Source organism: Camarhynchus parvulus, chromosome 7 (genome assembly GCF_901933205.1).
Source record: "Camarhynchus parvulus chromosome 7, STF_HiC, whole genome shotgun sequence".
Lineage (NCBI taxonomy): Eukaryota > Metazoa > Chordata > Aves > Passeriformes > Thraupidae > Camarhynchus > Camarhynchus parvulus.
Window position 1 is genome coordinate 37558018 of NC_044577.1, and position 27793 is coordinate 37585810.

Here is a 27793-nt window from a genome sequence, read left to right on the forward strand (position 1 = left end):
AGAGGCTCAGCTCTTGGTGAGCAGCATGTGTCAGGCATCCACATCATCATGGGTCAAATGGGATGTGTCAGATGCAATAAGTTACACAACGCAGTAAAAAAATGTCTTGTATGTGTCAGACCCCTTACTTTCAATTAAGCATGCATAGGTGTCATCCCAGGCCTGGCATGGAAATAAAAGCAATAGATCCACCTGAGGTGTTTCAGCTGAACTGAATCAACAGCTGAGTCCCACCAGAAAGGAAAGGCCATGTCCAGCAAGGCTCCCCGTGAACCCCCTCCCTCAAACCCAGCCATACTGTGCCAAAATTTCATACACACAAAGTTCCATCTCTTTGTCATACCTTTGACATTTGCAGTCCCACAGCAAGCAGCAACACAGCAAATAGTAAAGCAGCCAAATTTGTTCATTTGTGGAGTTATTTCCTCACTGTTCTAGTGAGATGAACTGGTTTATCCCTACAAATTCCAAGGATGGCACAATGCAACAGGAAGGTGGGAAGGCAGACCAGCAGAAGAAATGTAACGGGGATTGCTCTGACAGAGAGCTATTAATGTCAGCCAAATAAAAAGGTCACACTGCAACTGAAGACAGTTCACAGTGTAGTTTGCTGTGAGCTGTTTGACACTCCGCATCCATATATTCCTGCTATAGACAGTCAGTCTTCCTCTGCCTGCTTTTCGTGGTTTCTGATCATCTGAGCACTGCTTCTACTGACAAACCTGGGAAGGGAGTACTGCAGTGACTCTCATCTACACCACATAATGCAGGCAAAAATAACACTGATGGAAAATTGGGAGTACTCAAAAGCTCTAAGAAGATTGGATCCATCACAGGCACTTCCCTCTATTAAAACCTTTTATTACTGTTCCCTGTGCAGCTGCTGCAGCAGCGTCACTCTCCTGTATTACACATTTGGGGAACCATCATCCTAATCTGGGACCATCTGGCCAGCTTTAAATGACAAGCTTCTAACACAAGACACGCTGTCCTTTTTGAAAAATAACTATGGATACTAGAAAGATTAGCAGCAGCAGAGCTACCCCTCTGGGTTATTTATTTGTTCATTTGGCAAATTGTTAATATCTTCTTTCTATTGACATGTTTCTGATTTAAAGTCAGTATTTGAGCAAAACTTCACACATATTAGCCTTAGCTTCACCTCCTCTCACAAGAAACCAAGAATACATCTCGAGAACAGAACTGATGCAAAAAATTTACTACTTATTTTCTGTAAATTTAGGGTATTTGATGAATCAAGTCCTTAATCCCTTCTAGCCAACCCATTTCTCTCTTCCACAATGAAGTCATACGTTTGTATTTGATCTCAGCCTTTCACAGGCATTCTTTTCTGTTATTCAACATTACGAACTAACTAAAACACTGAAAGTGAATGCTAAGATGGTTCTGGAAAAGGACAAGATCCATTTAAATCTGCATTTTATCTTCAGTAACTAATAAACATACTAATCAAAATGATAAAAACACAGCTAGTTATATTTATTTCTGCTTTAATGCAGATATAGTTAGAAACATCTCTAAAAATACTATAGAAGTCCATCTAAGCCCAAGTTCCAATACCCTGCCTCAAAGCTTTGCTCAAACTTCATTGCAGGCTCTAGGCTGGCAGTCTTGATGCATCTTAAAAAGAAAAAGTGCACAAGATCAACCAGTCAGCAGGCAGAAGTCCCTGTACATAGAAATCTGTCCCCCAAGAATGCCAAGTCAGCTCTGCCTACAGCCAACCACAGCTAAATCTTTTAGCAGCAGTAAAAAGCACAAGGTTTATCAAATCTCTTTTTCTGCTCCTTGGACAATTCAGTATTTCTCTTTTAGGCAATAAAAACATAGTCTCTTAAAAGATTTCATCTCCAATTCAACCTAACTCTTCAGTACACTCTTAATGCGAGCCCTTGCTGATGTCTGAGGGATGTGACCTATGTTTATTCTTACACATGCAAATAGCCAATACTGAGGCAAGACTCTCCTTCCTTTCATTTAAATAGAAATTAAATTCCCCAGTGTCAGTCAGCATTCCTGGAGGAAGCCAAGCCTGGTGCCTGCCACATTCTGCTCCTGGGGATGAGTCAGGTCCAGCCCAGGCCCCAGTTCCACAAGTGAGTGCTCCCAGTGAGTTTAACCAGTGCTTTTAAAAGAGCCTGATTCCACTGTCTCTATTCAACTAGTTGTTTGCACACATAAACCTTTGCAGATCTGGGTCACCAGGGCCATTTTCCCTCCCAGCTAAAGTGCTGCTCATCAAGTGAAGGACAGATGGGTTTCTGGCAGGGAGGCACAGTGCTCAACGAGCCAGACATGCCTTTTGAAACACAATTTCTCGTGCATGTTTTAAATCACTCACGTTATTAAATGCAAAAGTCAATAATATGAATCAAGCCTTCACAAAAGACAATTTAGTAGCATCACCAGTGCAGTGCAGCAGGTGCTCCTGGGGTCTGTGTGAAGGAAGGCTGCAGAATCCTGTCACAGCGGGTGCCACAGTGTCCCAGTCCTCTCCGTGGCTCACCTGATGTGCTGCTGGGGCTACAGCACCAAAACCCAGAGCTGAACCACACACTTCCCGAGAGCAGCACCAACAGGAACTTGGATTATACAGTACAGCAGAGGTTCCTACCAAATACAGACTCAGGAAAAATCCCCAAATTCAGTAGTCCCTTATTCGCAGTGCTCTCTTTTGAATATCTGGCTATGCCTTGAACATTTTGTGGAAGGCTTTTAAAAGATTTTAAAGTTTAATGGAAATGTTAATCGCTTAGTTACTGCATTAATTTAGTTAATGTTTTCATTTAAAGAAAAAGCATATTAATATGCAGTTGTTAAACCCTCTGGTCCTAATTATTGTTAAGGAAAAGAGGCAAAGATTCACTCCCATTGTAGGGTGTGGAGTACAAATAACAAACAAATAATGAGCTTGATCCCTTAATCAGATCCTTTCTCTTCTAGTTGAACCAACTATCTGAAAATGGCACCCATCCAGAATGTGTTAATCTTGCAGCAGTCAATCCTTTCCACAGGAAGAAAATACACAGTATAATACTTCTATCATTCAGTGCCAAAACAGTTTCTAGAAAAATCCCATTGTTTGACTGTAATTTAAATTTACATTCCCCTAAAGAAAGAATTATAGTTCTCTTTGAAATAAAGTCAAGTCTCAGAAATTGTATGTTCCCAAAAGAGACATGGTCCTTTTTGTCTATGATAATCTCATTACTTCCTCATTAAGTAAAACTTAATCCAAATTAGGAAGATCAATTTGAGTAACACTTAAAACAATCAGCTTCATGGACTGCTCTGTCACACTGCAGGGGTAGGGAATAGCTCATCTGCTTTCTGAGGATCTGCACATCACAAGGGAACTCTACTTCCCCTCCATTCTTGGAATATTCTTAGAAAATCCAAGAGAAAATAAACTTTAGGAACACTTAGAAAAAACAAGCAGATTAAAAAAAGGAAGTAAATGCTTTAGAAGTTGGTAAGTTGACACAAAAAGGGTAGGAAATGAAGTCACCATGTCACCTTGGATCAAGTGAGTCAGCTGGCATTTTATGTTGTTATGTTTCAAAGAAAACGTGCACAATCCATTTGCAGTGACCAGACACAGCTGGCCCACTGCAGTGAGCACACCTGATGATTGCAAGGTTTGAATTAAAGAGCATGAAATGAGAAAATGCTCTGATGCTCTGAGTAGTTAATCATAGAAGATTTGGGGTTGGATCTTAAAGCTCCTCCAGCTTCACCCCTGCCATGGCAGGGACACCTTCCCGTGTCCCAGGTGCTCCAGCCCCAGTGTCCAGCCTGGCCTGGGGCACTGCCAGGGATCCAGGGGCAGCCAAGCTGCTCTGGGCAATTCCTGGCACGTGCCTGGACAAACCTGGACAAAGTCCAGCTTTGCTGAGCTAAAGGCAAAAATTCTGAGGCATCATTTACAGACTTCTATAACACAAGAGATTTGCAGAACTTTGTCATGTGTTGTTTGTATTAATGTTCTATCTTGATTTCTATTTATTACCTCCATGTACAACAAAAGCTAGGAAATGAAACAATATGCAGAAATATATGAAAGAAAGATTGGAAGATGTGAGGCCGAGTTATCCATTACAGGACCCTAAAATTTTCTCCATTACTTAAGACACAATAAAAGTTTAGTTAAATTGACCTGTGACTGCTTGACCCCAAAAGCATACCTGCTGTTGGCTAGGCTGTGTGCAAAGGCTCGTTTGGAATGGTGCAGCAAGCAACTCACCCCTCTGCTGCTCTGCATGCATCAGAAAAACACTTAAATCTACAGAATTCACTTAGCACAACAGAAGCAAAGATGCTGTTACACAAAACTGCAGAGGATCAACATTTCCTGCAATACAACAAAGTACCTGGGCTTTGCACTTCTTATCAAGAGGCAGGATTTGCACTGTACCACAGGAATTGCAGAAACAGATTCCACATGTAACACCACTGGGCCAGTGGAATGGGGATGCAATTTTACAGGCGGGGTTAATTAAGCAGCTAGACCTCAAAAGGAGTTGCAGCAGATCAGTGTGTTTTGCAAGAAGCATCACATGTACTGAACCATCAGATACTGAAATAGTCAATACTAAGTACTAGCAGAAGTTCAATGGAAGACAGTTAAAGAAGCTCAGAGCAGGTCGAAGCCATTGACTCACTTTAAAAGGAAAAAAAGAAGAACAAAAACATACTGAAGACTGGACTTAAAAAAATCTGTGCAAAATATTTAATAACTGGATTCCAGTTGTTAAACCACAGCCCCATTGCTCTTCAGATAAACCAGCCAATGAGATTTTGTTTCCATTGCTGCAAAATGCACAATTGGAAATACACAGTTTGAGAGTCATGATAGCTTTACTTTCTACATCTAGCTATGTCTCAGATTTTGTCAAAGCAACAAGGGAAACAGGAGTCAGGTTCCTTACTTAAGGAATTAAAAAGGTAATTTTAAGTTGTCCTCACCTTTTGCACTTGCCTCTGGCTTTACTGTTGCCTTTTGTGTAGTATTTTTAATAAATGTATTTCCTCCTACCCCATTTTCATGCTAGCTTTGTTACTGATGTTTTTTACTTAACAAACCCAAATCTGTATGGAAGGGTTCCCTGCCCCACTGCTGGAGGCCTCTTCCTCACAGCCCTGCTGACAGACCAATTTCTGCACTAATTTCCTAATGAACTGCAGGCAGAAGTCAGCTGGCTTCGTTTATGTTGCTGGCAGAACAGTTTAACAGCGCTTCAAGAACATTTGACTCTGTCTGAATGAGCCCAGTTTCTCCCTAAGCCAAGACACTTTTCCCTGTTTAAGCCGGAGGAGCAGTGGCTGTCTGGAGCTGCAGCTCTTTGCACACTTACAATTAGACTGCAGAGCAATCCTGCATCTCAGCTGCCCGAGCCGCAGGTGGGACACACAGCCAGGGCAAAGCCCGGGGCAGAGAGGGCCCTGAGGGGCCCTGTGAGGCAGCGCTGGCACCAGCTACTCTATGGCATTATCCTTTTAGCCAGCACAGATGATTTTTGTCTGAGCAGTGTAGTGCGAGTGAGAGCACAACGTTTGTCTGCAGCCTGTGAGAGACAAGCCAGAGGGACAGATAATTCATGTGATTTAGGAGCCGCTGCAGCTTATTTTGTCAGGAGCATCAGTATCATTTTGTACAGCTTTTGCCAGCTCTGCTAGGCCAAATTCCCAGAGTTATGTGCAGGGAAGCATTTGGCACAACTTCACTTTAAATTATTGCATAATGTTGTCTGATATCTTACTACAAAAAGCGACTCATTCTTGTCTGGGGCCTCTCCGTCACAGCCATCAGAAACGTACAGTCCGTAAACATGAATTGAAAAATCTTTCTGCGTATACTTCTGAATAAGGAGGCAACAAAGAGAATGTATCTCTAGATTTCAGCCTGACATTTTGTATCTCTGGTCTGGTAAGAAAGATTACAATTTGGTTAATTTCTCGACAGTTTTTCCAACCTCATATATAAACTAGTAAGAAGCTAGGTTATATTTTGTTCAGCAACTGTAGCAGTTGGTAGAAACTGCAAAGGATTTTAGCAGACCTTCCCCTGTCCTTGAGCAGATAGAAGTACCTGCATCGCCCAGAGCTGGGGTGGTGAAGAATTTTTTATTTCTTTGTGGGCTTTGGTTGTTTTTTGGTTTGTTTTGGGTTTTTTTAAGGTTTTTTACATGACAATTACAAGCTTAGGACCTGAAAACCCACAGACCAGACCAGCTGCTGATGACCTTGTCTTTACTGGACATCTCACTCAGCATTTTCTGCCATCTTTTCTCCACATCATTCTCTTGGTTGTTGCCAAGCTGCCTGCTTATTTCCAGGTGCTGCAGTACCCTGGAGGAATCCTGACTTACAGGCGCACACCTGATGAAACCTGATTTCACCATTGGCTGGCTCCAGCAGCACAGCTCTCTTCAGGACATCCCTTCTCCTGCTGCCCCACACACAACACCCTCCCTGCACTCGTGGGACCACACTACCAGAAGCAGTGTACTGGGACCGGAGTCACGGGGCTTGCCAGCACAGGTGGTGGAGCTGCACTACAGGTCAGCAAGCTGCTGCTCCTGGAACCGCCTCCATTCTGCTGCAACAGGTACCCAGGGCAAGAGGAGCCCCCACTCCTGCTGTGCATGGCTGCTTGCACATTCCTCGGTGCAGGCACCACAGGCAGCAACAGCACGCTTTGGAAAACTGATCCAAATGAGAAAATAAGGGCATGTATGTTATCACCATATTGCACAAGTTCCATACCTTCCTGGTGATTTCTCATGGGCAGCTCCTCACAGCACTTCTTCACAGCACAGCCAACAAACTCAACTCTCTTCACCACCAGCTAATCCACTCTTTTATAGCACTCATCCTTATTGGACACAGCTGTGGCCTATTAAGGGCAGGCTTGTTCCTAATCTTTGGTGATTAGTACAGCTGCAACTCCTCAGTGGTGAGATTACCTTCTGCACTATCTTTATTTTCTTACATTCCATCTCTCCACACATGTATGCCAGGGAGGCTCCTGGGGAAGCTGGATCAGTTCCATAATGCAGCTCCCTGCATGGCTGCAGGATCCTGTTGCTGGCACTGGGAAAGCTGCAGAGGGCATTATCAGTGTCATTACAGGGCATTATTGTCCTCCCCGTGGCAGCTGGGCTTGAGCCAGAGCACGGGGCCCTGCAAGGAGGACCCGTGGTCATGCTGAGCACTGTGCACAATCTACAATCAAATACTCCTACTTGATGCTTCAAAGCCATGCAAACAACCTGTCAGTATCCAATAGTTTTTCCTCAATATTTTGTTTTACCACTGGGAAACAGTAATATCTATCCACAGCAGAGCAGTAATTTTGAATGGCACTGTCTGAAACAGAACATTTCTATACAAGCCCTCACTGAAAAAGCAAAATGTCAGCCCACCACTTTCCTTAGAAATATACCTGTTAGGTGCCTTACCTCCCCAGTGAAACAATAAAAAGCAGGAGAACATTTAGTGCTTTCTATACCAAATGAAATTACAGTTTCAAAATTACCCAAAATCAATTGTATTGTGATTGACTGAGTTGCTGTGACATCAACACAATGGCTTGCAAAAACTTTTGAAATCGAATTGTAGGTTTTAATGAGAGGAAAAAACCCCACAAATCTAAATAATTCCCCCTGTGAACACTAAACAGCTGTTCATGGCTTGTGTTAGCCTGACATGTCATCACTCTCTTCTCCAGGTATTTTTTTCCCAAAACCTTCATAATTTCAGTATCTGGAAAAGATTACAGTTAAAGCAGGTAGCATTAAAAAGCTTCCAGCAGAAACTAAACCACACACCCCAGCCTCCCCCAAATAACCACCCAAAACCAAACCAACCTAATTCACAAGAACAAAACAAAAAACAGAAAAAAAGAGAAAAAACCCAAGAAACAAAGCAACACTGGTTTTGTGACTGATATTTATCACTAAAATTAAAAGATAGGCACGTTAATATTCTGCAAGGGCTGTAAACATCTATGGAACATATATAAAGCAAGAATCGATTAAGGATTAATTTCAGGATAGATTAAACAAAGCAGAAAAACATATTAATGACTGGAAATGCTGAAGAAGCACAACAGCAACAAAACAACTAGCAAATACCTGTTAACAACATTGCCATCTAAAGCACTGGAAGATGAGCACAGTCAGTTTAAGAGGCCAGATTCAAGGCTCAAGAGAAACCAATACAGTCCCAAAGGAACACATGAGACTAGGTTGTTAGGAATTGCAAACAGAGTGGAATCATGGCTTTCCTAATGACAATGATACAGACCATCTCACTTGCAAGTCGCATCCAGAAGAAGGTGAATAAAAAGACAATAGACTTGTTTGCTGCCAATTTAAAAAATGATGTAAGAATTTAAGCATATATTTGACAAAGGCCACTTTCAGCTAATGGATAAGAAATCAAAGAATCAGCCTCCATGCAGCCCTTTGCATTGGAAAGTTAACATGGGGTGCCTTTCCATAGCCGATGTCGTCCCTGTTGGACAGGGCTGCTGCACTGGGACACACAGCAGGCAATTAGGTAATGTATGGCTGCTCAGGGTGCCAAAACAAATAAACCACCTATGAGGGTATGACTAATACTAGACAGAATGAAACAGCTTTCTCACTGACAGTCATTCAACAGATTTCCAAATCTGACAGAATCTCAAAATGTTACTTTCAATTCTTTCTACTTCTTTTGTGCCAAAACAAACCGACTCAAGATCCTTTTCTCCTTCCCAAGAGCATTTCTTACCCTTTCCCATCTTTCCCCAGCAGGAACCTCTAAAGCACAGACAGACTCTGCAGTGTGTGGCTCTACAGGGATGCAAGGCACCTGGAGCAGCCTGTTCCTGATCACCTGGGACCAGCCAGAACCGGGAAGGCCTGGGGATGGCACTGTGCCACATCCTGCCCCAGGCTGTGCCGTCCGCAGCCCCCACAACGACAGCCAGGAATTGTCCCTTCTCCTGAGGGGCAAGTGAGCTTCCTCCTTTCCCAAAAGCTGTTATCTGTGAAAGCCAAGCCAGCATAATAACACCCAAATTACAGGTGAAAACCAGCTGAGACTGATTTGAAGCTAATTTAATTAATCCAGTACACCTTTGGTAGAAGCAACCTTGCAACTAAGGAAGGTCACAGTTCTCACACATCCTGCACTTTCTCTTCCCTTTATTCTAGATCTAGTTAGTTCACATTTTATCTTTCCTTCACTCCAGCTCTCCACTCTCATTTGACCCTTTCACCACTTATTTTATTTCACACCTGCTACTCTTTATTTTCCTAAGTTTCTACTGTTGTTCCCCTCAGCTTCTGTTTCCCATTTCCTAGACAGAGACCACAGTTTTGGTTTGGTAATATTTTATATGTAGTTCACATGGTATAAAGCACGAGATTTTTCAGAGCAGTGAGGACTCAAAACTCCTGTTTACAGCTGCCAAGCATTTTCCATGTGGATATCATCATAATGTAGGAGTTCCTACTGCATTGTTCAACATACAAATAATTATACAAATAGCAACAAAAACCTCAGCGCTTAAATGTCTTACCAACAGCCTACATGGTTTCCATGTAGCAGAGTACATTCTAAGTGGGAAATTCAGAGAAGGGGCTATAAGAGTTTAGAGGTCACTCTCCACCTGCCTCCTCCTTGGTACCTGCAGCTCCCTCCTAAGCAGAGGCTAACCAAGGACATAATTCTACCTGCAGCATCGGCACCAATTAAACCACATCACGAGTCCATGCGTCCTTATGCCTAAAATAAAACTACGATTCACCCCGTCAAACACTAAACGGAAAAACTGAGCTGGATGGAAAACAGACACAAGTTACAATGTGGATACTTTTTCACATTCCTTTACAGCAGGCTTTCTACACCATCCGCATCTATGCAACAGGGGAAGAAGGTGAGTAAAACAACCTCTTGAGACAGCAAGAGCTGCTGATCCGAGTGGCCATTTGGTTTTGGCTCCTCTGAGCCATTTACAGCGTCATTCAATGAAGCGGAGAGTGTCGATCGCTATCGTACCTGCGGGGTGGGAGGAGAGAATAAGTGAATGGAAAACCAGTCACACCTGGGCTACACCGGGACAGTCTGTTTGGGAAGGACAGGAACGGCCCCAGCCAGATCCCCGAGACACACCGAGATGGAGAGTCCAGGACAAACATGGGATGCAAAAAGTTAACCAAGCATTTAACACGCCCAAAGCATGTTATTGAAATGTTTTACGGTGATTTTAGGGATACTGGCTTTTCTTTTCTACGTCTATGATTCCTCACACGCCATCAAGAGAGATCAGCTGCTGTTGGAAGTTTAGAGTGGTAGGATGTTGAAACCCTATGGAAAGCGTTTTTCCATCTTTCCCAAACACCTGGACTTAGCCCGCCGGGCGTGAGCCGCGCCGCGGGTTGTGCGTTCCGCCGGTACCGGGACACCGCGGGTCACAGGAGCGGCAGGGCGGGCAGGCCCACTGGCAGCCAGCCGCTCCCTGCCCAAGCAGGGCCGCCGCGGAGCCCGTGGCACACGGTGACGGGCAGAGGGCCCGGCTCTACGGCTCGGCCAAGCCCCCGAGCTCCGGGCTGCTCCCCGCCCCGCTCCCGCGGCGGCTCCTTCGGCGGGGCAGGAGGCCCGCCGGCACCGCGGGACGGGCACGCCCGGCCACCGCGGGCTCCCCGCACCGGCCATTGTGCAACCGGTTGCTCCATCCATCCGCTCACACGCCGCTCGCCCCCGCCGCGCTCGGACACTCACCGCGCCGGGTCCGGCGGGTGGCGCCGGAGCAGCCTCGCGTCCCCACGGGCTGTCCCGGCGGAGCCGCCCCAGGCACGAGTCGGGTCGGGCTGGGCTGGGCTGGGCTGGGCTGGGCCGGGGTTGGGTTGGGTCCGTGTTGGTCCGGTCCGTCCCGTCCCGTCCCGTCCCGTCCCGTCCCGTCCCGTCCCGTCCGCGCCGTCTCCCCCGCACGGCATCGGTAACCACGGTAACCTCAAGTCGCGCCGCCATTGGCAGGTTTAACGCGGAGCAGCAGCCAATGGGGCGCCGCCCCAGGCCGCGCCCGGCCAATGGGGGTGGGCGCCGGGCCGGGCGGCGCGTGACGCAGCGCGCGGGCGGGGCGGGGCCGGCGGAGCGGGCGGCGGGGCCGCCACCATGGAGACCCCGGGGTAGGGCGGGGGCGCCCGGCGGGGCCGCGGGGCCGCTCCGCGCGGTGAGTGCGGGGCACGGGGGAGCCGCGGGCTGGGGCCGCCGCGCGGGAGAGGCGAGGGGGGCGGCGAGGCGCGGCGAGGCGGGCGGCAAAGGGAGGCGAGGCGGCGGACCCCGCCGGGGCATCGGGGCCGAAGAGCCGTCGTCTCGGGCGGCCCCGCGGGCGGAGCGCCGCGCGCTCTCCGTGCCCGCGGGGCCGCTCGGAGCCCGGTGGAGCCGCCCGGAGGGGCCCTGCGGGCGGAGGTGCCGCCGCCCGGCCGCTGCCCCGGGCGCCGCGCGGCACCGGGCGGGAGTGCGGAGCCCGGGCCCGCCGGTGTCCGCGGCCGCGCCGTGTGCGTGGGGTGTGCGCGGCGCCGCGCCGGGAGCCGCGAACCCGGCGGAGCCGCTGCGGGCAGGGCCACCGGGCCTCGCCGTGCCCGCAGCGTCGCACGGCCCCGGGCGCGGGGCCGGGCGGGGGACACGGCGGGGGATGGCGGGGTCGGCGGAGCGGGCGGGGGGAGCTGGCAGCGCCGGGCCCTGCGCGCCCGCTGTGCCCGCACGGGGCGGCCGCGGGGCCCAGCGTCCGCCCCGGTGTTCCCCGGAGCGCCAGGCTCCGGCTGCCGCCCTGGTGTTCCCGGGGATGCCGGGCCCCGCTGCCGTCGCGGTGTTCCCTGCACGGGATTTAAATATGGATTTTTCACCCCTTGTGTGACCGCGGAACGAGCCGCGCTCCCGTCGCCGAGTACCGGGAGCCGCGGAGCATCCTCGGCCCGCGCACCGGGAGCACGGCTCGTGGGGCTGTAGTAACTTGTGGCGGTGTTTTCTCCCCCGTTTCCGATGGCACACGCGGGGCTGGCGGCGGGGCAGCACGTGCAGGGCGTGGGCGCGGCGGGGACGGCGGTGCCCGCGGGGACAGGTGGCCGTGCGCGGCTGGCCGTGCCTCGGGCACGCTGCAGTGTGCGAGAGCAGAAAGTGCTCTGCAGGTGCCGGTTACCGAGTGCGGCTGCCGTGGCTCGGGCTGGGAGAGCTGGGAAATGAAGTCTCGCCGCAATAAAATAAATGCTGATGCTGAACCCAGGCTGTTTCAGCACAGAAAAAACAGAGCTAATGACTCAAGCCCCCTCTGGTCCGTTTCTCCTCCCCGCTGACGCTCAGGAGACATCACCAGTTCACGGGCAGAGAACTATGAGTGTTTCTGAAGTGCCTCTGTTTGCCCCATAGACCTTTGTACTTTTTTTTTTTTCTAAATAGCCTCCTGCTCCCTGTTAATTTTACATTAGTCATTGCTTCCAGATTCCACTGTTTGAAGGAAAAGGTGTGGTTGGACTGAGAGCACTAGTGTTGCATGGGCTGGCTTTTCAGTTTTTTCAGCATTGTCAATTTTTGATAAATTGGAGTTTATTGATTAGGAGATTACAAGGATGATAATGTTTCCCCCTTAACTAATAACTCTATTTTTGAGGTCAACATCAAATAATTTGTTCATTGCGATAAAGATACGGGAACCTACTAAATGTGATTGTTTAGTTTATGAGGAGACAGTAATTCAGTCATGTTCATCATATTTAAAGTGGCGGGAGTGTGTGTGTTGGGAGCAAAAGCTTTTTGTTGGCATTTATATACTGTAATGTTTCTGTTAAACATTACAATGTTATATGCAAGTAAATGTAACATGACTGTGAAAGGTAGGTTGCAGTAACTTTCTCCTTCTGTGAACTGCTCTGTTGCTGCTGAAATAAGATGCTATTAATATTTTTAATTAAGGTAGAAAAGCTGATAAGCCCTTTCCAGTAAAAACTGTGTCTTTTTCCCTTTCATCTTGTTAGGTATTCAGCACAAATAGCAGTACTGATACCAGAAGTTCTGCTTTGAAACACAGTTGGAGAAAGTTTTGTGAGAGTCATCTTCTATGAGAGGGGAGAATTTGTTCATTTCTTAGAATGTCAACAAGATAACACCTTTTGGACTTTGCATTTTTATATGGTAATGCGGGATCCTTTTAAAATGAACAGTTGAATTCAGTCACACAATGTAAACAAGTTATAGGATGCAGTACCTTTTATAGAAGCTTCTTGCAATAGCAAAACAATGTCTGTAGTGCATATTGAAGTATTTTTCATATTCAGCAATAGCATATGATATGTACAAATAATAGTATTCTTAATTAGTAATGTGCGTTTGCTGTTTAGTGTAGAAATCTGCATGCACTAAGAGAAGACTCTCTGGAGAAAAGCTGCATTTTAAATGAACAGAAAACATAAATAAGAACTTCATGTACTTCTGCTTCACTTTATGTAGATTATTTCAATACATTTAGTACAGATGAAGAGCCAAAGCAGTTCTGAACTGTGGGACTGTGTGAGTAATGTCTACATTTTGTTATGGGGATTTTTTTTTCTTCATTTTGATGCTGAAAATAATCAAGTCCTGTAACGTTTGGTGCATAAAACCAGAGAGTTCAGTGAGCTTAACAGTAGACTAGTTTGCTTTAGTACCAGGTTTAGTACTTAGTGTAATGTGCTACAGAAAAGTGCCCTAAAAAGCAAGTGGAACTTGTGGTGCTTGTCTGGAAAAGCCTAGTTGTGAGCCTGTTGTTGGCCACAGTCTGTCTCGCTCTCCGTTCCTTTTCTGTCCCGTTCAGTCAGTCGGTGGCTCTGGGGGTTCCGTGGAGGTGCTGTGGGTGAGCGGCGGCGCTCGTGGCGTGGTGCAGCAGAGCAGTGCCCGAGCAGAGCGTGTTCCTGGCAGGCTGCCATGGGCTGGGACCCCGCTCCAGGCGTTCCCTGCCCTGCAGGAGCAGCAGCTCCGTGTGCCAGGGCTGCCGGGAGCTGCTACAGCAACAACGTGTTCTGCTACCTTGCACAACAAGCATGTGGGCATCTCCCCGGGAGCCTGTGTTGGTGCAGGTCAGAATTCTGGAATTTTCAGCATTTTTGCTTAGGTTTGGTGCTTTTTTTTTTTCTCAAGCAAAAATAAGACATTAAATCCTTATGAATATGGCATATGGCATGTACTGCCAGTCCAGAGTTAAACTGGTTCTAACTTTAGTAATGAGGTGGGAAAGGAGAAAGGCCTGGCATAGCTTTTTGTGTGAGTGACCAGAAACCAGATGTGAAACTGGGCTGTTGGGCATGGCCAGTAGCTATCACTTGCTACTTGCCTCTGCCTTGATTGCAATATTGCTGACAGCAAGGCAGTTCAAATGCTAGTGAAGATGGGGAGTAAACACACAACCACAGCCAAGCCCAGAGCCAGGGCCTGTGGAAATGGCCCTTCCCAAGGAGCAGGCTGTGCCTGGCCCTGGCAGCAGAACTCGGGAATGGAGCTGGAGGGGATGATGGCACCGAGTGATCTCTGGGCATGCTTGGGAGCTTTGCTGATTCTCAGCTGCTTTTCCTAAGGCCTGCGAGATGTCCTAGTTCATTGGATAACTTCTCATGTTCTTTTATCCAAACAGAATACTCATTTATTCTGCTCGGGGGGGGGTTGCGGAGGGAGGGGAGGAGGTGGATAAAGACAGCCAAAAACTGCCTCTGGTGACCTTCCCAAAGCTTTTGCTTACATGGAAGAAAATCCCAGCGTCTTGTCAGTGAAATCTCTGCAGCTGGCAGCAGCATTCAGACCTCTGCTCCTTTCCCCCTTGCTGCCCTTAGCACCTCTCTCCTTTACTTTGAGGCAGATGAGAGAGGCCTGGATTTCAGGAGGAAGGAAGGAGTCCATCACTTTCACGGGAGATTAATTATTTTCTTTTTTGATAGTGGAATATCTGACTCTGTCATTGAAAGGGAAGGCTGAAGGAGAAGGGTCTGGGAGTGGTGTGTCATTGCGGCTCAGCTGGGCCATGGGAGGCTGGAGGCCGTGGTGCTCGGCCATGGGGCAGCCGTGTGTGTGTGTCCAGGGCCAGGGAGGCCATGGGGCAGCTGTGTGTGTGTCCAGGGCCAGGGAGGCCATGGGGCAGCCGTGTGTGTGTGTCCAGGGCCAGGGAGGCCATGGGGCAGCCGTGTATCCAGGGAGGCCATGGGGCAGCTGTGTGTGTGTCCAGGCCCGGGGAGGCCATGGGGCAGCCGTGTGTCCAGGGAGGCCATGGAGGAGCCGTGTGTCCAGGGGCAGGGAGGCTGTGTATCCAGGTCCAGGGAGGCCGTGGGGCAGTTGTGTGTCCAGGGGCAGAGAGGTCATGGAGTGGCTGTGTATCCAGGCCCAGGGAGGCTGTGGAATGGCTGTGATCCAGGGTTGGGGAGGCTGAGTGTCCAGGGGCAGGGAGGCCGTGGGGCAGCCATGTGTCTAGGGGCAGGGTGGCCATGTGTCCAGGCCCAGGGAGGCCATGGAGTGGCAGCGTGTCCAGGGCCAGGGAGGCTGCAGAGCAGCCGTGTGTCCAGGGCCAGAGCAGCCATGTGTCCAGGGAGGCCATGGAGTGGCTGTGTGTCCAGGGGCAGGGAGGCCGTGGGGCAGCCGTGTGTCCAGGGAGGCTATGGAGTGGCTGTGTGTCCAGGGCCAGGGTGGCCATGTGCCCAGGCCCAGGGAGGCCGTGTGTCCAGGGAGGCCATGGAGTGGCAGCGTGTCCAGGGCCAGGGAGGCTGTAGAGCAGCCGTGTCTCCAGGGCCAGAGCGACCATGTGTCCAGGGAGGCTATGGAGTGGTTGTGTGTCCAGGGGCTGGGTGGCAATGGGCCAGCCATGTGTCCAGGCCCAGGGAGGTGACTCCAGCACAGGCTTGCCCTCCTTTCAGGATGGGCTGTGTGAGTCAGCCCTCCTTCCTGAGGAGCCAGTGGTGTCTGCTGGGAACCGGCCCGGCCAGTTCCCTGCCGCCTCTCCTGCCTTTACTCCCTGCCAGCGGCACGGCAGAGCCTGTGGCTGCCGGGATCCGTGGAGAGTGTCTGGGACCGTCTTCAACTTTCTGGTCCTCTTCATTGCATCCCACTCTTACAGGAAAACAAAGATGACTTTGGAAAGCTGGGAAAAATCTGTTCTTTGAGTATGGTGTCTTTAAACAAGGTGCCATTTTAACAGAGTTTTTGGCATGCTTTTGTTATACATGTGTTTTCCTACTTTAATTTTAAGCAATTTTACTATATTAAGAAACAGTAATTGCTATTTTTCTCCAAAACGTCTCCATGACCATCTCTTAGAGATCGTCCACCTTTTTTTTTAACTTTGCACAGCATTTTAGAGATTTTACCTAGCTAGGTAAGAAATTTCCTTACTAGGAATTGAAGATCAGTCAACTTCCTGTTTAATTGCTTTTAAAAATAATTTAAAGTACGTCTTTATTTTAGTGGAGAAAATGAAACCAGGAGTGGTTACTTAATTTGAGAGTCATTAAACCATTATTCAAGAAATAAGTAAAATTAGCCCTCCCTCCATGTAGTGTTCTAACTGAAATGTAGTGTGTTTTTGTGAACCTTCAATTAACAGCGTAGTTGATCTAATGTTTTGATTGATGTTGTGATGAATTCATTATTAAAGAGCAGAAAGGAATCTATTGTAAATTCTTTGAAGGTGCACAAGTTGAAACTTGCATTCTGCATCACAGCTCAGTGGGGGGATTTTTAATGTATTTACTGTTTGTGGATGGGTTGGTGGTTGTGGGCAGTGCATGAAATCCCCCTGTGGCTATGTGGTCGATGGGATGTGTGAGGCAGGTGGTTCACAGCCCCTGTGCAGGCTGTGGGATGAACTGGCTTTCAGGGTTCGCTGAGTTTGTGCAGAGGAGTTTAGGGCACCAGGTTGCCATTCCCTGATGAGCGAGATGCATCTCAGAGCGTTGCACGGGGGAGCCCTGATGGGATTTGCTTGTCTTGGGGCACCTGTGCTGGCTGGCAGTAGGGGTAGCTGTGCATCAGGTTGGTCCAAGAAATGCCCTTAGACTGACTGGGGCCAGGCAGAGGCAGCAGGAGCAAGAGGGAGAATGTCCTGGGAGGAGGTGGAGGGGCTGAAGGCAGGAAGGTAGGGGCAGTTTTCCTAGTGCAGGTAGGGCAAGGAGTAGCACAGGTCTGGGAGCAAGTGAGGAAAAGAAGGAGCTGTGGTGTGATGTGGTGTGATCACCTTTTGTCCTATGAGGTCCAGCTGTAAGGAGCAAGGAAGAAGCATTAAAAAATTTCTGGATTTCTGTTTTTCTGTGGGTGCCAAAAACTTTCCTGTCTTTGTCTTCTTATCAAAAGCTCCTCATCTTCTGTCTGTGGTGTGGCAAGACAAAGACTATCATCTGGGCTATGCTTTTAACAGGTTTTTATAAATGGACTCAAAAGCATTTGCATTACACGTGTCCAAATAGAAAGCACCTAATCTATCCCTTAGTTTGCTCTATATGATGTAGCTTAATGCCATCTGTGCTAGAAATCTGATGTGGATGGGAGATTTCCATTTTGTGGTGGATTTCTATCCTCTTCCCCAGAAAGGCAGCAGCAGGCAATGCATCCTAGGTTCTCTGAAAGGAAACCTCTTCAGTTCCAAACCCGTGTTCTTCACTGTCTTGCCTTGGCAGAACTTCCTGTAGCCTGGGAATTAAGTATTGGCACATTTGTTATCATACAGGTAAATCTGATTGGTGAAAACTAAAACCACAAAAACTCACCTCTCTCTGAAATTATTTCAGACAAATGATAATTCTTTAACTTCCATGTCAATGTGACAGGCTTAAAGCTGAAGCATTTCATATCTTTCACAAAATGAACCCAAGGTAGTGTATGTAATGGAACTGATTTCAGTGGCTTCTGGACAAGTGGAGCACTGGACTGCTAATTGGAGGCATTCTGTGTACAGGTATGTTTATGTGATGGTGTTCAACAATTGTCTTCTGCTAATTCATGCTCAAGTCTTGTATGGTATGTGAAGGTACATAGGGAAACAAATCTCAGAAAGACTTAGTATTTTCATAGTGTTTTTTTTAAAAACAAAATTACCTATATTCTTATTGAGAAATACACAGCAGTATTGAAATTATAGCCTATTGTGAAAGGAGATTTAATTTGTATCATACTGGTGCCTAAACTCCAAATTGACATGGCCCTCTGTGAAGTAGAGAGAACTCTGTGCTCCACAGAGCTTACAGGCACAAAGGCAAAACTTATTAAACAGCTGGAGAAGATACCAAAAACATGCCTTTCTGTAACACACACCTTATCCAGGGTGCTTGTGAGCCAGTACTAAACCTGGACTGTGTAATTTGATTCAGCCTTAATCAAAGATGTACTTGCAGAACTTGCCGCCTCTTGCTGCTCCACAGCCTTCATATCCAGCTCTGTCCTCGTAACTCATGTAATGAAAATACCCAGTTCCATATTGCAGCTGAAATTTAAAATATTGGCAGTGAAATGACTGGTACAACGCATCACTTGTTCCTGGGAGCATGTTTATATTTTGGATGGGAAATGAAAAAACATTGAACCCAGAAATCTCAGACTGGCTTGTAGATGCAAGATGTGCCCATTTGCTCTGTGTTATTGGGACTATCACATAAAGAAAGAAAATTCTGAGTTGTTTTAGTTTTCCTATTGTTCCTTAGCATAAATCATAGCAACAGCATACACTGAGATTTGGGAAATTTCACTAGATTAAATACATTAAATACATTCTTTTCCAGAAGATACTTTAAAAAAAATCCTAGTTTAGTGTTTTTCACAGAATAGACACTGGCAGAAAAACTTCCTGTGGTTCAAGAACTTCACACTTAAGGAAGTTCTGAAGTTCTGGTAGAGAGCACTGCCTGTTTTGGGATGCTTTCTGTTCAGGATGACGTAGTCAGTCTTTCAACACTCAGAGTTTTTTCATTTAGTTGTGGAACCCAGGTTATTTTTAAGCAGGAAAAAAATTCACCAGGTCATGTACTGACACTGAGACAAAATCAAAAAACTGCAACAACAAAAGACCCAATCTCAAAAAAAAAAAAATCCTGAAGATATGCGGTTAAAAGTGTTGAATTAGCAAGGCACACTGAATCCAGGAACTGGATTTGTCTGATGAGCCACTGAGTTTTATTTTGGCTAACTTGTGCTCGGAAGGGAACCACCCACTGTCCATCGGGAGCTGCTGCTGCATTGATCCAGTCTGGAAATGTAGTCATACAGTGGAGGAGGATAACATTCTGTATTAAACTTAATGCATTTATTGCTGTTCATAATGGGTAGATTTTAAATAGCTTATTTACTGTTGTAAATATAGATACAAAAGAAGATATCCTGAATCACAACTTCCTGCTTTTAGGAGGTGTGAAGCGCATGATATTTAGGAAGTCTTGCCTTGTTAGAATGCAGCAAAAGCTATTTTAGTGATACAGTTCATGATATTAATTAATATAGTAATATTGAATTGTTTTGTACTACTAGTATATTAATTTAACCTATAATATTAATATATTCCAGACTGAATTTTGAAATACTAAAGGAAGTTATTTTTTTTCAAATAGCAAAGATAATTCAAGTTATTGCATTTTTTCCAGAATTTTCCTTTTTTTTCTCTGCATCTCAGTGTGTCACAGGAGTCATATTGCAACAGAACAAAAATGTTTTACTGTGGCAATATTCCAGGGTTTTTTGTTCGGTTTGGTGTTTTTTTTTTGTTTTTTTTTTTTTTTTTTTGTTTGTTTGTTTGTTTGTTTTGTTTTTTTTTGTTTTTTTTTTTTTTGGGTTTTTTTGGTTTTTTTTTTTGGTAGAAAGTTGAAGAATATGCTTTATGTGCAGCAGTGCACACTGTGGCATGATATTTCCTCCTGGTCAGGTGTTCCCAGTTCACAAGGGACCATGTGGTGAAGGCTGTGTGGGTCGGGCTGTGTGCGCCGCTCTCAGGTAGAGCAGCTGTGGAAGTTGCAGCTCAGGACACCAATGACTGCATGAAACCCAGTCTGCACCGATCCAAACAACGCACCCCTGTGCCAGGCTGGCCTGCTGGGGCTGCTGCAGGAGCACCCGGAATCCTCAGCTCTTCGCTGAGTGTTGGAGCTGTTTTCACAGAGGTTACTGAATCCTGTCTTTCTAAACTGGTTGTTCTCCAGCTGGGTGTTGTGATTGAGCGTGGTGAAAACAAAGGACTCTGCTGCACAGACATTTTCTGTGTTTTGAAGCATAAACATGACCTTTTTCCTTGTGCATGGAAGCTGATTGATCATGCCTTAGAAGAATGCCCTGGTGTGAAAAGTTCAGAGAGCCTTTCCTTCAGCTGTGCAGCACTCAGGAAGGCCTCATTCCACAGGCCAGCAGCTGCCTTCTGCTCGTATGGGATGTCCTCACAAAATGAAGAACAGCTAACTCTGAGCAGATCACTTCTAGAGTTGCTCTTGCTTCTCTTGGAGCTGGTAATTGGTTCTTCCTTCCCCCAGGTTCCCTGACACAGGCAGGCCTTTGGAAGAACTTGTTACTGTTGTCTGCATGGCAAATAGCCACCTGCCTGTGAGGGTTTTCTTTCCAAATATTTGACGTGTCTGTCTCACTTCCAAGTCTTTAGTGGGCAAACTTAAACATGTTGGAGGAAGGGGAGACAGGCTGTGCTGCTCCATGGATTGCATTTGGCTGTTTCCCTCCTTGCACAGGATCTCGCAGAGGCTGCCTTAGCTCTGATCTCTGGACTTAAAACTATTCTCTAGCTGACTGAAATGGTTTGCATCTTACACAGAATTATAGCCAGAATAGAGATTTTTATCTTGGAATTTTTTTTTTTATCTTGGAAGCAAAAATGCCTTGTAGGTCCAGAAATTCAAGGGTGGTGTGTCCTTTTCCCTAGTACTAACATAAATACTACCTGTGAAAGCTCTGCTATGTCATGCTGCTAATGCCCAGGAACTAATTAACAACCAGCCCCAGAGCCTCTGCTCTGGCAACTTATACCAGCCTGAGGCAGGAGGAGAGCAGGGATGTACTTGGGATGTCTACACAGGCTTCTTAACTTTCTGAATTTTTACAACATTTATTTTATCAACCCTCCCATTGTACCGCTGTCTTTTGGATTTACACTTGTCAATGTGTAAATATTACACCAAGGTATGAGGTGAAAATCCTTATAGAAGAGTTTAGTCTGTTGAAATTCAAAACGGTTAAGCTTGCTTTACCTGTATTTCAGAACCAAGTTTTGGTTACTTCTAGACAACAGACAAATAACCACTGTTCTGCAATTTCTTTTGTTGCAAGAATCACTTGAACTTGGAGCTTTTAAAAGATTCCTTACAGACTATGGGAAAAAAACTTCTAGGGAACAGCTAATGCTTGGTGTTCCTTCAAAGTATTTATCCATTTTACACAACTTTAAGAAAGATATTGTAAGTTGGAATTTGTCTCTTTTACAATTACGTCCCCATAATTTAGCTGAATCTAGTGATTCCAGACTGGAAGATGCGGTGTTTGTGCAGCCAGCTCATCTCCTAGTGGAGGCTGGGAGGGAGCCCCAGGGTACAGAACACTCACTGCTCAGGTCCCTGTCAGTCGGGATTAGCCAGAGGGATCTCTGCTCTGCTGCACTGGAGCTGTTCTGAAGGATTTGTGGATAGCTCAGTTTACCATGTGCTTGTGATATTTGGACCTTTTCAGTTTCTGAAACGACACAGTTCAGTGGGAAGACAATGCTTGTCCCTGAGGATATACTGTTTTTTGGAATACAGTGCTTGTTAATGCATTGGCTGATCTCTCACATAGTGCATGGAGTGAGCAGCTCTCTGCTCTCTAGTGATGGGGACTTTGTTTGCCTTTCGAAGGCCCTTACTGATGGACAGCCTTGCATGCTTCAAAGTTCAGTCTTCCTGCCAATGTAATTCTTCAGTATGAATGTGAATCAGTTTGGTGTGTTAAATTTGTGAGACCTACACTTTCATAGATTTATGGACACTAATGGCAACCTTTCAATTTAAGTGTGCATCAGTTTTTCACTCAGTTTTCCTTGAAACAAAAGCAGGTGTTGGATATGATTAATCTTGTCCAGGATACTGGCAGTGGGCCTGTGAAACTGACTGAGGTGGTGCTAATCCCTGGCTTTATTGCTCTTTTGCCTTTTTTGTCTGGAAGTGTGTATTAGGAGATGCAGTGACTGTGCCTCTCACCTGGCCAACATTGATCATTTCTTCTTCTAGATGAAAGAACACGTCTGTCAGACTTCCTGCAGTGTGGGATCTGTGTGGGTTTACAAAGCAGATTCAAAGAGAATTGTGACTTGTGTGTGCACGGGGTAGGGGACAGTCAGCATGTCCCCCAAGTTATTGTTTATCTTGGCACAGCTGCAACTGTGATACTCATTTGGATGGGTTACAGCAGCTGTGGCCTTGACTTGTTCCTACACTGGACTGACAGCATCAGATCCCTCTTTGTCCCAGGTGAACTTAAACCAAGATGTGAAGTCTTGACACAGTACTAGAGGAGGGAGAAAAAGTGACTTGAACTAATGGTTTTCACATGCCAGCTTGTACTTTAAATGAGGTGGAACTTGAACGTGTGATGATTTTGTGGGTATGCAGACGTTCCTGGCATTGCTGTGGGTGGATGCAGTAATAGCTTTGGTTGTTACTTAGTTGAGCTACTGTGTGAAGATACAGGTGTATGTTTTATTAGACTCCTAACTGAAATGGCCCTGCCACAGGAGGAAAGCAAGCAAATCACCTTGATTTGACCTCAACATTTTCCAGCTGCAGAGATGCCAGCAGAATGTGAATCAAAACAGTACTGCCTGTAAACACATCCCAGAGGAGCCAGCTACTTTCTGCTGGTTTAACTCTGATTGAAGGAGTTTGACTCCCCTGAAGTTAGATATGATTTTATTTGTACAAATAAGAAAAAAAGTCAGATGTACCAGTATGATAGGAATCTTCTCTATGGATCCTAACAGTGCAATTACAACAGTGGAGAAAATAGCCACCAGTAATTCTATTCTCAAATGGTGTATTCACTGTACTTTTTTACTTTTCCAAAATGTTCATTTCACTAGGAAATTTCCTAATCTGTAGCTACAGTGATAAATTTCTTTATGGTCATTTAAGACATGTTTGGTCTTCTCTCAAATGTTTCCTTATCCTTATTTTTACACCAAGTATTCATAGAAAACAGTATCTTCTCAGTTTCTATTTTGAAAGGTTTCTGGTGATGAAAAAGGAGGATTTGGTTTCTTTATCATCATGACAGCCTTTGAATTCAAGCAGACCAGCAGAACCGACTGCAAATGTGAGAATCAAGGCTTGTGCCAGGTGCTGAGTTAACTTCCATTTCATTCTAAGGGGAGCAACACTTCAGATTCTCTGCTGGAAGTGTGTTTTTGATGCCCTCTACAACAGCATGTGCTGTTACTGTGGCCATCTCACAGGAGCAGCTATGTTCTTCTCTCCATTTACCTCTTGGTGATGACCTTGCTGTCTGTCACAGAAATTTCTTTGTTCACTATCTGTGATTTGGGTAAAGAGCATTGGCAAGATTAATGCCCCGTGCCCTTCTTGCCTACCAAACCCCCCCCCAAATTTGGAAGATATGAAAGCCTGTTGTTTTGCCAGTGTTAAGAGTGATCAATCACAAGACAATTCCTAGTGGAGAAACTTCTCTCTGGATGGAGAAGTTAATTCTACTTCTTTGTCTTCCTTCCTTAAGCAGGCTGCATACATAATGATGGTCATTTGACAACAGAGACTGTGTTTACCTTTGTCTGAGGTACCTGCTGGGCTGTTACCTGGCTGTGTTTTCTCTGCAGACAGATGTTTCTGTCATCCTTAGTTGCTGTGCTGCTTTAGCTTGCTTGTCTCCAGCTTTCTCATAACTCCATTATTATTTGACTTGGAAAACAGCAGCAGGCAGGTAGATTTCTCCTCTCCCCTTAGGCTAGGAAGGGAACATCAACCTTATTTTGCATTTGTATCTCTTTTTAAAAGTAGGTATGCTTCCCAGATAAGAACTCTATTAGCTTAGTTACATGCCTCTGTGTGTCATCCCTTCCACTGCTTTGGATTTATTTGGGAGCAGGAGATCAACTCTGCTGGGTTCAGCTGGTTCATATCACCACATTGTTTCCTATTTTGTAAGACTGGTTCTTCTTAAATCCACCACTTAAGTTACAGTTCTGCCTACTTGAATTGTCTTTCCATTTAGAAATTGAATCACTCCATAGCAATTTTGGCAACTGATTTTTTTCTGTTCTTTTAGTCTTGAGTTTGTTGAGTAATCTTTTTTATTTAACTGCATTTTTTTGTCGCCGTATCCATTAGATGAGTAGCTATGCCCCACCACTGTGCTGATTATTCGTGCCTCCATTGATGTCTAGAGCAGCCGAGTCTCACAGGACCAAGGTTCTGGTGGTATCTCTTTCTAACAGAGCTCACACCCCAAAGCGTGAGTGGCCGCCACTAGCAGCTGTCTCTTCTCTGCTGTTGGAGACTGAACAGCTTAAATGGCTGTGCTGTAACCTCTATCCTTTGTGATGTGAAGGAACTCCAGTTACAAAACTGAACAGCCTTCAGAGAGGTAGTTACTTTATATGACTTCTCTTGGTGACGTGACTGTTCCTATCCTTTGGATTTTGCTTTGGTCAGTGGGTCTTACAATTCCTTGATGGATTAAGTTTGGAACTAATAAATTACAAATACTACAGAAGTCTATTGTGAAGACAGTGAATTGATAGCTTACTAAGGAAGCCCTTTTTTTCTGTTGAAAGTTGGTAGCTTTGAGCATGCTGTACTTTGTACCAGCGTAAGTTCTTCAGTCTTTTGCTAAGAGGTTGTCAGTGAGGTTGGGTCATCAGTTCTCAAGAATTCAGTGTGAAACCTGCAGTTCATATTGCCACTCCAGTAAACAGTTTCACTTTCATGAAGACTTACTTGAGGATAATGGATTCTAAAGATTTGTCCCACCCCTGCATGGTGTTTGTTGGCCTAAGGTGTGGAACAAGTAACCAGCCTTGTGTCAGAGCTTTGTCCTGTGCCAGCTCTACCACCTTTTCCTCTCCTTGAGTGCTTTAATTTCTCATTCCTGTGCAGGGCAGGGGTAGTGATGTAGTGATCTTGGCTTTGAAAGAGAATCAGACTGGCTTCACCAAGATGAGGGCTGGCTCCCTGGCACCGCTCTGACCCCGGGGCACAGGTGTGCCAGCAGTGCCACAGTGCTCCTGCTGTCCCTGGCACCGGGACCACAGCAGCAGTGTGTGGCCAGGACAGTACTCCTGGGAGGAAGCCCGGGTTGTTCTGGGCTGGATTATCAGCCTGGCATGGTTCTGCTCAGCCCTCGTGCTGTGTTTGGGTGGTGGCTGCCCTGCCTCAAGGGAGCTGTGCTCGGGTCCCCGAGTGCCCAAGGACAGCGGCTCTCCAGGATGTCACCCCAAGATACATGGGCAGGGTACTCTGTCAGTTCAGTTGTAAGTAAATACTGTCTTTTAAGGTGACCATAAGTGACAAGGGACTTCTTGTTTATTCCTGGGCATATCCTTTCTGTGGCGCACCAAGAGGATGATGACAGGCAGCAGCAGTATCAGTATTAAGAACAGATAAAAATGGGACAAGGTAGTGTGTGTGCATGTTTACCCTGCTGTATGGGAATATGCTGATCTGAAGTCTGCATTAGTAACCTTGCTGAGGGCTACTTTTAAAGCATATAAAAAGATTTTGACAGTATTCATCAGAAGATGCATGCTGAGTGTTATTTGGAATTAACCCCAGCAGCATTACTGTAGAGAAACAACTTTCGAAATGTATTTACCATTTTAAAGAAGCAGCTTCTTTGAAAACCTTATTTGAAGTAATAATTATGTGCAGACTATATATATATATATATATATATGACATTTTTCATCAAGTTTTTATTGGGCTTTTGTCAAAAAGTTTGACAAAAGAAGTGCAGTGTTACACATTTCTTTTAAACACAGTATGTGTAAGGTAGATTTTTGAGCCTACTTTTGCCCCTCCTTGCTGGGCATGTTCACATTTGCTCTGGTATTTGCAGCTTTACCTCTTAGGTAGTATGAGGACTGAAATAATAGAGAATGTCCTATATTATATTAAGTTAATGAATAAAAACCAATGGTTTGAACCTCTGTGGAATTCCTGTGCTATTGCTGAAAAGCTCAATTTTAAATGTTTTGGGTTTGAAGTGGTCTCTCACAAACAGGCAAGAAAATGCTATTAGGTGGATATGCATTCTGTTAGTATCTGTAATCAGTGCTGCTGTCTGTGATACCGAGAAGATAACCAACAGCTGCCTTGGAGCGCCTTACTGAAATGGTTCATTTTAGGTGGCATACATGGTCTGTGTGCCAAGTATTTTCAACTTCTGCAATCCAGTGATTGGGGTGTTGGTGATTCCTCCCTTCCGCACAGGGGCTCAGTGCTGCATCCTGCCAAGGGGGCCGGTTCCTGCCCGGCGCTCCTGCTGCCTCTGCCGCACTTCACAGCGCCCGGAAAGGACGGCTCAATAGCAGCTCTCTGAAATTGTACATATTCCTAAGGAGCTGAAGTAAGACATTCTAAAAATGGAAAGATATGCCTCTAACTACAATTATCCCGTAAGCGTTGCATAAAAGAGCAATAAAGAGCAATCTCGCAAGTGGTGGAAGTGCATTCTTTTCTGCTGGTGTCATCCAGGAGTGTATTTCCTGAGTTGTGTATTGACATTCTCCTGGACTTGCAGAGAGCAAGCAGGAGCAGGCTTTCTCAGGTTTGAAAGTGGAAATCCCCTAAAACACTAATTAATTGTAGTATTTTTTTAAGACTTAAAATTGCATAATTTTCCAACTCCCTCCTTGTTACTGAGAGGCTTTGCTTTTTAGCAATGCTTTTAAACGCTTCCTTCTGAGATTTGTGTTACAGCACAGTGAAAATAACTGGTTGAGTTTGTATCTTCACTGTTGGTACATTTGCTTATTTAAATATATCAGTATTAATTGTCAGGCATATCTAAATCCTAAGTGTGAACATTTAATTTTTTCTGTTATGTGTAGATGTGAAATGATCTAAAAAATCATGTTCGTTTGAATTTGGAAGGGCAAAAAGGAACCCCTGTATTCCATTTAGAGAAGACAGCAGCACTTAAATAATTAATGTCATTTATGTTGTCTGTTACTGGCAGGAAGGTAGCTGTAGCTCTTTTAAATATTATCCTTGATTATTATTTTGTCTTTCCTGCAGTGACTTCAGTATTTTGGCTGTTACTGCTTTTCCCAAAAGTCTCTGCTTTATATCTGAACACAGGCAACTTCTGCATAAAATTTGCTTTGCTTTGGTTGCTTTCTTCTGACTTTCCAATTGATCCAGCTTGAAATTGGGTGCACAAAACTTCAGTGAAGCAGTCTGGGAAGATTGTGCATTTTCAATGCAGTGCAAAATGGAAAAGAAGCAGGAGGGATCAGTGAGGTACCTTTTTTTTCTTTTCCCTCTCTTTTCTTTGCCAGGGGAAGGTACTTTGATTACAGGCATCCCAGCTTTGTGTTTTCTTCAGAGCTGTTGTTTTTCAGTATCTGCTTTGATGTAGTACTTGGTTCTCTGTGTCACCTGCATCACCTGGAGTGTGGGTGAGGCAGGGCTATGTGTGGGAGGTGATAGGAAATTGGGTATTGCTGGGCTCGATGAGCAGACTTCAGTGTTTGGTGTGTTGGGATCAGCTGGGTTTGAGTTTGCTGTTTAAGCTGCATTCTCCTGTAGTT

The 27793-nt window shown here is 45.7% G+C and overlaps 2 protein-coding genes across 7 annotated transcripts in view; one reads left to right on the plus strand and one right to left on the minus strand.

The window, feature by feature from the left end:
- Positions 1 to 10912, minus strand: part of CCDC148 (coiled-coil domain containing 148) — a 45546-nt gene extending 34634 nt beyond the window's left edge. Inside the window, exon 1 of the mRNA XM_030952611.1 lies at positions 10795 to 10912. The gene's annotated coding sequence lies outside the window, so the exon portion shown is untranslated. The remainder of the gene's footprint in view (positions 1 to 10794) is intronic.
- A 273-nt stretch (positions 10913 to 11185) lies between these two features.
- PKP4 (plakophilin 4) overlaps positions 11186 to 27793 on the plus strand; it is a 65941-nt gene continuing 49333 nt past the window's right edge. For all 6 annotated transcript variants that reach the window (XM_030952319.1, XM_030952321.1, XM_030952322.1 and 3 more), the window contains exon 1: positions 11186 to 11245. The gene's annotated coding sequence lies outside the window, so the exon portion shown is untranslated. The remainder of the gene's footprint in view (positions 11246 to 27793) is intronic.